Here is a 9,832-nt window from a genome sequence, read left to right on the forward strand (position 1 = left end):
CTGCGCAGCAAACTGCATACTGCCTGCCCAGGAAGATGAGGGGCAAGAAGATGGACCGCAGTTACACTTGGGCATGCTGCAAGCGGTACCCGACAAGTACAGAGGGTTTTTGGAGGTCTTCTGCGAGAAGGAGGCGGACAAACTACCACCCCACAGACCATACGACTGCAAGATTGACCTCCTGCCGGGGGCGACGCTGCCGACTGGAAAACTGTATTCCATGTCTGAAGACGAACTGCAAGAGCTCAGGGAGTTCATAGATCACAACTTGAAGCGAGGATTCATCCAGGAGTCCAAAGCAGTGGGGGGCAGTCCTGTGTTCTTCGTGAAGAAAAAGGACACGCCCCAAAAGAGGCTGGTAGTTGATTTTAGAATTTTAAATTCGAAAACCAAGCCCACGGCGTTCCCGATGCCCAAGATCGACGACTTGCTCGCGACGGTGAGGAAGGGACGCATCTTCACCAAGTTGGATCTACGAGGGGCATACAATCTTATACGCATGCGGGAGGGCGACGAGTGGAAGACGGCCATGTTTACGCCCTTGGGCACCTATGAATATAGGGTTATGCCGTTTGGTTTGCAAAATGACTCCCACTGCTTCCAAGCCTTCACGCACCACGTGTTAGCGGGGCTCCTCTACAAGAAGTGCGTCTGCTTCCTGGACGACATTCTCATCTTCTCGGAATCGCAGGAGGCTCACGAGAGAGATGTCAAGGAAGTCCTGCAGAGACTACGGGAGCACAGGCTTTACGCCAAACTGGAGAAGTGCCAGTTCGACGTGACGGAAGTGGATTTCCTGGGCTTCAAGCTGTCCGACAAGGGACTCGCCATGGACAGCGCCAAGGTCCGCTCGGTACTGGACTGGAAGAGCCCGCGCAATCGGAAGGAGGTCCAGAAGTTTGTTGGCTTTGCCAACTTTTATCGCAAGTTTATCAAGGGTTTCGCTATGCAAACGGCGGCCATCACGGACACCCTCAGCTCCAAGAAGAAGACGTTCATCTGGACGGAGCAGGTGGAGCAGTCCTTTCAGAAACTCAAGCGTCTCTTCGCGTCCGAAGACCAACTGCTACATGTGAACCCCAACAAACCCATGAGGGTTGAAACGGATGCCTCCGACAGAGCCGTGGGGGCAGTCCTGTTGCAGCAAGATCCGCAAGGGGACTGGAGGCCGTGCGCTTTCTACACCAGGAAACTCAGCAAGTCGGAGCAGAACTACACCATCTGGGACAGAGAGTTGCTGGCCATTCATGCAGCATTCAAGGCGTGGCGGCACTTCCTCGTCGGAGCCAAACACACAGTGCAAGTTCGCACGGACCATAAGAACCTGGAGTACTGGCGCACGGCGCGGTTCCTGAACCAGAGACACATCCGCTGGGCGGAGTTCTTTGCGGATTTCGACTTCAGGATAGAATATATCCCGGGAGACAACAACATCATGGCTGATGCGCTATCCAGGAAGCCGCAGTATCTCGAGGAAGCGGCACCGGTGGCGGCCAAACACATTTTCGCACCTAAAGCGTGGACCTGGAAGCAATACGTCGCGCGCTGCGAACGGATTCCTTCGCACGATCCAAGATGGAGGAAGTGCGCAGCGGCACAGCGAAGGACGGCGAGTTCCAGATACGCGACAGACTGCTCATCCGCAAAGGGGCCATCTACGTGCCGGGAGACGACCTCCGCGCGAGAGTACTGCAACAGTTACACGACGCACCCAGCGCCGGACACTTCGGCAAGGACAAGACGGTGGAATTAGTAGCCAGAGACTTTTGGTGGCCCAAGATGCGGGGAGAAGTCGCGGATTACGTCACTAGGTGCGACACATGCCAAAGGGCCAAGCCGGTACACAGACCGCCGGCGGGACTGTTGGAACCGCTACAGACCCCGTTCGAACCGTGGGAGAGGGTGGCCCTGGACTTTGTCACTGATCTGCCCAGCTCGAGGGGCAAAACAGCAGTACTGGTGGTAGTAGACTTGTTCACCAAGATGTCCCACTTCATTCCTTGCGCGAAGGTGGCCACAGCGGAACAGACAGCCAAGCTGTTCATAGACCACGTGTTCAAGGTGCACGGCCTACCGCGGTCTATCCTGTCCGACCGGGAGCGCCAGTTCATCTCGAGTTTCTGGCAAAAGCTGATGGGCATCCTGAACGTCAAGGTCAACCTAGCGTCGGCAAGACACCCGCAGACCAACGGACAAGCGGAGAGGGTCAATGCCATCATGCAGCAGTACCTGAGATGCTACGCGAACCAACAGCCCTCAACCTGGGTGGACTACCTACCGCTGGCCGAGTTTGCCTACAACAACACGAAACACGTGTCCACGGGGGTGACTCCGTATTTCGCCAACAATGGGCGGCATCCCAGAACCTTCCCGGGTTTAGAGAAAGTGGGGGAGGGGGAGCCACAGGGAGCAGAGGCCTTGGCAGCGGAGTTACAGGAGGTCCACGAACAGCTCCATAGGCAGTTAGAGCTAGCAAAACACGCTTACAAAATCCAGGCAGACCGACACAGGAGAGTTGGGGAGGACATCCGGGTGGGGGACTGGGTCTGGTTAGCAGCCCAGGCAGTGCCGGCCAGATCGTTAGCTAAGAAGAAGCTCGGACATAAGCAGCTAGGCCCTTACCAAGTCGAGGCACAGATCAACCCAGTGGCTTTCCGGTTGACACTCCCGGAGGGATCCAGAATGCACCCGGTCTTTCATAGATCGGTGCTCACGCCCTACAAGGCACCTCACAGGTTCCAGGCGCCAGAGACAGCACCAGACCCGCTCAGGGAAGCGCCCATGAAAGGGGGGTGGCAGAGGGTGGAGCCACTCAACGAGGCCACAGAGATTTTAGACCCGAGATGGGGGGAGGAAGGGATTGAATATCTCCTCGCCAGGGAAGACACCCCGGCTAGTGCCAACAGGTGGGTACCGGACTATGCCGTGGAGGAGCAATTACTCAAAGACGAATTCCATGCACTTTTCCCTGTGATGGGATAATGAGCTGCTTGTGTGTAAAAGCTTGATCCCGCTGGGGTTTGGCCGGTCATCCAAACCCAGGCACTAACGGAGCCCCCAAAAGCATGACTCCGTCAGTCGCTGGTAGAATCTGACAGTGGGCGTCTACGGAACTTACGCCAACATAAAAGCTGTTTGACGGACATGCGCTTTCGTGACTCTCTGCGTGACAGTTTCCGGCGAAGGGAGGGAATTCCTAAAGGGGGTCTAGTTACCTCTTCACTATTCTCACTAGAAGCGTCTGAGAGCCTCCCCTCCGCTGTAACTCCTGCACTCCCCCTGCTGGTTCCTGCTTCTGCTGCAGAGTCTCTCCTACTCTGCTGGAGCCTGTCCAGCACCTCTAACTCCGATGGCAGTTCCCTGACATCCACCTCCCCCCCAGGCCCCCCTTCACCCCCTCCCGCCTCCTCTCCCACTGGCGGTGAGGGCGGAAAGCCCCTGAAAGAGCAATCCTCGTCATCAGAGGATTCAAACACTTCTAGCCACGGCGTCCCGTCTCTCTCCCCGTCTTCTTCTTCTTCGTCGGAGGCAGCTTCCTCACCCACCCCTGACTCTGGGAACCCTTCAAACTCTCCCTCCTCATCGGTGGTCCCAAAGTGTTCCCTTCTAAATCGTGCCACGGGTTGCGGTTTTCTTGGGAAACGCTGATGAAATGTTTCTATTAAGATCTCGTCATTCACTACCTCTGCTGGCACCCAAGTGTTTTCCGACTCTACTTCCCCCTCCCATTCTACCAGATATTCCACCTGATTCCCCTTCCACCTGGAATCAATGATTCCTGCCACGTTCATGTCGCGCTCTCTCTCTTCTATCACGAGCGTTTGGGTGGCCTCTCTCTCACGCTCCCCCCACTCACGTCCCTCTCGGTACGGCGACAGTAATGACCTGTGAAATACTGGGTGTAATTTCATGTGACTGGGCAGTCTGAGTTTGAATGCTACTGGGTTGACCTGCTGTATGACCTCAAAGGGTCCCAATTTCTTGGGTCTCAATTTCTTACTCCCACCCTTGAACGGTAGTCCTTGGGTGGACAACCACACTCGGTCTCCCACCCTTATGATTTCACCTTCCCTCCTATTTCTGTCTGCTTGCTTCTTATATTCTTCCTTGGCTCTCTCTAAGTTAAGTTGAAGCTGACGGTGGATCGCTTCCATCTCTTCAAAAAAATGTTCCGCTGCCGGCACGCTCCACCTCTCCCCCCCCTCTCCTGGGAATGCCCGGGGATGGCACCCATAGTTTGCCAGGAAAGGACTCATCCCTGTGGACACATTCTCCGCGTTGTTGTAGGCAAATTCGGCCAGCGGTAGCTTATCTACCCAATCATTTTCTCTGTCCTTTACATAACACCTCAGGTATTGTTGCAAAATGCCGTTTGCCCTTTCCGCTTGCCCATTAGTTTCTGGGTGTCGGGCAGTGGAGAAATTGAGTTCTACTTGCAGTAAGCTCATAAGTTTCCTCCAGAACCTGGAAGTAAATTGTTTGCCTCTGTCACTGACCACCCTCAAGGGGGCGCCATGCAACCTGAAAATATGCTCTACAAACAACTTGGCGGTCTCCTCCGCTGTAACCGCATGTGAACAGGCTATAAAATGACACATTTTGGTTAATAGATCTACCACCACCATGACAGCTGTTTTGCCTTTGGATTTTGGCAGGTCCGTCATAAAATCTATGGATACTGCCTCCCAAGGCCTTTCTGGCGTGGGTAAGGGTTGTAATAGCCCCGCTGGCGCCACCCTCTCTCCTTTTGCTCGCTGACACCTGTCGCAACCCCTAACATATTCCCGCACGTCCTCCCTCACCTTGGGCCACCAAAACTCCCTGGTAACCAACCACATGGTTTTGTGCTGTCCAAAATGTCCCGCTGTGGGGCTGTCATGCAACTGCTTGAGTACTCTGCCCCTCAGTTCCCCATCTGGTATGTACAGTGCCCCTTTGTAATACAACGCCCCGTTCTTTTCTTCAAATCCCCCTGTGTTCTCTTCTGTCCTCCTGAGTTCTCTGAGTTTCTCTTGGGCGTATTCATCGTTCTCCGTACCTTCCATCAGTTCCCTTTGCCCCACCAATGCTGCCCCACACACCCAGCGGTCTTCGGAGATTACATGCCTTGCCTCAGGCGCTCCCTCCCCCTCTAAGTACTCAGGTTTCCTGGAAAGGGCATCCGCTCTCACGTTCTCTGAACCTGGCACGTAACGAATCTCAAAGTGGAATTTGGAGAACTCCTGGGCCCATCGCACTTGTCTCTGGTTCAGGACACGGGCTGTTCTCCAATATTCCAGATTTTTGTGGTCAGTTCGGACTTGAACCTTGTGTTGCGCCCCAATCAGCAAGTGCCGCCATTTCCGGAATGCTTCATGAATGGCGAGCAGTTCTCTGTCGTACACTGTGTAGTTCCTCTCGGATTTGTTCAATTTCCGCGAAAAGAATGCACACGGTCTCCATTCCGACGTATCCTTTCCCGGCTGGAGAAGCACGGCCCCCACTGCTCGGTCTGACGCGTCAGTCTCCACTCTCATTGGTTGTTGTAGATCCACGTGCAGAAGCTGTTCTTCCGACGCAAACGCCTGCTTTAGGCGTTCGAACGCCCGCTGCGCTTCTTCCGTCCAAACAAATTTCTTTTTGCTACTAAGACAATCTGTGATGGGCGCGGTCAAATGGGCAAAGTTTTTGATGAACTTCCTATAGAAGTTTCCGAACCCCAGGAACCTTTGCACGTCCTTCTTGGTCTTTGGTGTTTTCCATTCCAGTACCGCTTGAACCTTGCTGGGATCCATGGCCAATCCCTTGTCAGACAACCGGTACCCCAGGAATTCCACCTCCCTAGTATGAAACTGACACTTCTCCAGTTTCACCCACAGCCGGTTTTCTCGCAGTTTGCTCAGTACCTCTCTTACATCTCGCACATGCTGCTCCTCATTCTCTGAGTACACCAGGACGTCATCTAAGAACGCTACGCAGTTCTTGTAGAGCAATGGCCCCAGGACGTGATTCATGAATGATTGAAAACAGGCGGAGCCTCCTTGTAATCCGAAAGGCATAACGAGGTACTCAAACGCCCCCAAGGGGGTGAACATAGTGGTCTTCCACTCATCCCCCTTCCTCACACGTATCAAGTTATATGCCCCCCTAAGGTCCAGCTTGGTAAAAATCTTCCCTTTTCTCACCTGTGTCAGAATGTCATCAATTCTAGGCATAGGGAAAGTCACTGGTTCTGACACTGCATTCAGGGACCTGAAATCACACACAAGTCTGGGCTTGCCCGTGTTTTTTTTGTCCACAAAGAACACTGGACTGCCCCCCACCGCTCGTGACTCTCTGATGAAACCTCTCTTGAGATTCTTGTCAATGAACTCCCTTAACTCCTGCATCTCACTGTCTGACATTGCATACAGCTTCCCCACTGGCAATTGTGCTCCTGGGAGTAAGGTAATTTGACAGTCAAAGGGTCTGTGCGGGGGCAATTTATCCGCTTCCTTTTCGCTGAATACGTCAATCAAGTCAGCGTATTGTGGTGGCACCTTCCCCTTGTCCATCACTTCCACCCCTGCTAGAGTGGCCCTGCTGCCTGCCTGGGCCTCTCCCTCCTTGCAGTGTTCTAGGCAATGTGCTGATCCAAAGGAAACCACGCGCTGATGCCAGCCTACTAGCGGATCATGTAGTGCCAGCCAGCTCATTCCCAAGATAATAGGGGCTCCTCCCAGGGTGGCTACGTTAAACGCTATCAGTTCTGTGTGCCGTGCCACCCTCATTATCATTGGTACAGTCTGTTGGCTCACTTCTCCTCCCAACAGCTCCCTCCCATCAATCGTGGTAACCTGCAAAGGCTTACTTAATGGGATAGTCTGTATCTGGTGCTCAGCTGCAAACTCCTTACTCATGAAATTACATGAGCTACCTGAGTCCAATAGCGCTCTTATCTTTAGTGGGTGTCCGTTTGCCAGTTCCAGCAACACCTCTATTACAAGTGCTGGTCTTGGGGGTTCCGGCGTGGGCACGTTCACTACTCCCTGGCCTGGCTGCTGTGCCCCGATGTTGGCAACCAGGCGTTGGCTTTTACTTGCTCCTTCATTTCATCCTCCTCCTTCCCCCCAACAGTTCCTGCCATCCCTTGCCATTCCTTCCTTTGCGGACAGACTCTGGCAAAGTGACCTGGCTGTTGGCAGAGATAGCATCTCTTGCCGCTCTTTCCCTCCTTCTTCCGCCCTTCACTGGTGTTTGAAACTGTGCGCGCGCGCGCTGCTCCAAGTTCCATCGGCTCTGCTGGCGGGAAAGGCTGCTCCGGAATCTCTGGAATGCGGAAGTCCTTCCAACGTTCCCCCTTTCCTTCCCGCTTTTCCAAAGCTCTAGCCTCCTGGCGTGCTCCTATGGACAGCGCTGATTTAGTCAGCTGGTCCATAGACTCCGCCCTAGGCGCCCGGGAGAGTTCATCTTTCACTGCCGGAGAGAGACCTTCTTCAAATAGCATTTGAATAGGTTCACTAGCAAGGTTCCACCCCAGTCTATGAATCAGCATGGTGAACTCAGTCCAGTACTCACGTACAGATCGGCTCCCCTGTTTACAAGCCATCAACTCCCTGCGCACCATCCCCTGCTCAATCTCGCTGGAAAACATCAAGTCCATGGCGCGAAAAAACTTCATTGTGTCCTTTAAGATTTCATTATTGGCTGCCATCAGGGGGCGAACCCAGTCCCTCGCCCCTCCCTCTAGATGGCCAATCACGTACGCCACTCTAGAGTTCTCATCGGGGAAGTCATCAAACAGTAGATTGAGAGCATATTGCATCTCTGTTCTAAAGGCTTGATAGTTCCTGGGATTCCCCCCAAATTTCTGCACCAATCCAGGCACCCTTCTGGCAAGTGGGGTGGTTTTCCCCTTATCTGCATCTTGAGCCCTCCTCTCCTCCAGCCTCGCCGTTTGCAGTGCGAGCTGGACCTCCAACGCCCTGTACCTTTCTTCCAGGCTTGGATCTGCTCCAGCTCCAGCTGCCCCGGTTCCTGCTGGTTCACTCATGATGCCCTCTGCTTGCACAAACAGCTTTCGGAGACTGTCAGATTGCTGTGATGGGATAATGAGCTGCTTGTGTGTAAAAGCTTGATCCCGCTGGGGTTTGGCCGGTCATCCAAACCCAGGCACTAACGGAGCCCCCAAAAGCATGACTCCGTCAGTCGCTGGTAGAATCTGACAGTGGGCGTCTACGGAACTTACGCCAACATAAAAGCTGTTTGACGGACATGCGCTTTCGTGACTCTCTGCGTGACAGTTTCCGGCGAAGGGAGGGAATTCCTAAAGGGGGTCTAGTTACCTCTTCACTATTCTCACTAGAAGCGTCTGAGAGCCTCCCCTCCGCTGTAACTCCTGCACTCCCCCTGCTGGTTCCTGCTTCTGCTGCAGAGTCTCTCCTACTCTGCTGGAGCCTGTCCAGCACCTCTAACTCCGATGGCAGTTCCCTGACATTCCCACACATGCCGGCAGATTATTTTGATGAATATTTTTTCACACCCACACTCTCAGCCAGCACGTTCCAGGGTTTCTCGTCAGCTGAGGACACGGCGCCGGAGACTAGCTCCCCAGAGGGATCCCTCTCAGGGTTTGGCACAGGCGGATCTTATTGGTGGGAAGATCAACCTGAGGTGGGGTGGCGCAGAGAACTGCCGAGCGGGCCCTCGCACGCAGCGTCACCCCAGGCGACAGGGGGAGAGGGGGTCATGGTCGCGTTGGGGGAAGATCCAGGGTTCGAATACACCTCCAGAGAGATGGCTGCACACCACGGGGGAAGAACTGTATCCTGCACTCACCCCCACAACACTGGAGCACCCAGAACCCACACCGGAAGAGGGGGAGGGGGGAAGGGGGGGCTTCGAGGGGGGGATGGATGTCAGGGGCTCAGGAGCAGAGGCAAAGGGAAGAGAGGAAATGGAGAGCGAAGGTCTAGGTCCCAGCTCACAGAGGACCAACGCTAGGCTGTCGTAATGTACAAAAGTCTTTATTGAAGTTCAGTTTCCATTTCAAAGCCGCAGCGTGCAGCCCTACGTCTTAAACCCTAGATCGGCGAAGTCCCGTCTGAGTCTCCTCCCCTCTGACACCACTTTAAGATCCTAGCCCTGCTCCACCTTTTCCGCTGCTCTCTCCTCCTCTTGGTCCTCCTGCCCGCTGGAGCATTGCCCTTTCTGGACTCTTCCGACGCTGAGTCGCTTAGCTCCTCCCCCTGCCTCCAGCGGGCTTTAGGACCCGGTTCCCAATCCTCATTCTCTGCTGTCCCGCGCTCCTGTACATTTGAACTTGCCTCTCGCGCCAACCCAGTGACCTTTCTCCTAACCGTTACACTACTTCTGTCACTGCTTCCCTCTTCTGTGATACTGGCCGGATCTGACCTCCCCTCCGTTGTCCGACTCTCCGATGGAGGCGTGGTCAGCCCTGCCTCGTCTTCTCTCCCTGGTGGGGAATGCACTGGCCCCGATACTTGGGACTCTTCCCCCCCACTCTGCTCTTCTCAGATTCTTCCCCTTCGCTTTCCACTCCTGAGCCCCTGACAATAGCTGATCAAGTGCATGCTTGTTTTCTTCTGCTTTGAAGGGTAGGACTCAAAACCAATGGCTTCAAGCTGCAAGAAAGGGAATTCTGTGACAGTAAGCTGTTCAGGAGTGGAACAGAATCCCATGAGAGGTGGTGGACTCTCCTTGGAGGTTTTTAAGCGGGTCCCATTACTTACATCATAGGAGCCCACACAACATGAAACACTGTTGCTGTATGTAGGTTTTATTTTTTTATCTTATAGTTTGGAAATATACATCCAGTTTCCCCCTTTAATTTTTTTGGGGGCCCCCAAGAGAG

The sequence above is a fragment of the Podarcis gaigeae genome (assembly GCF_964106915.1).
Source record: "Podarcis gaigeae genome assembly, chromosome: 8".
Lineage (NCBI taxonomy): Eukaryota > Metazoa > Chordata > Lepidosauria > Squamata > Lacertidae > Podarcis > Podarcis gaigeae.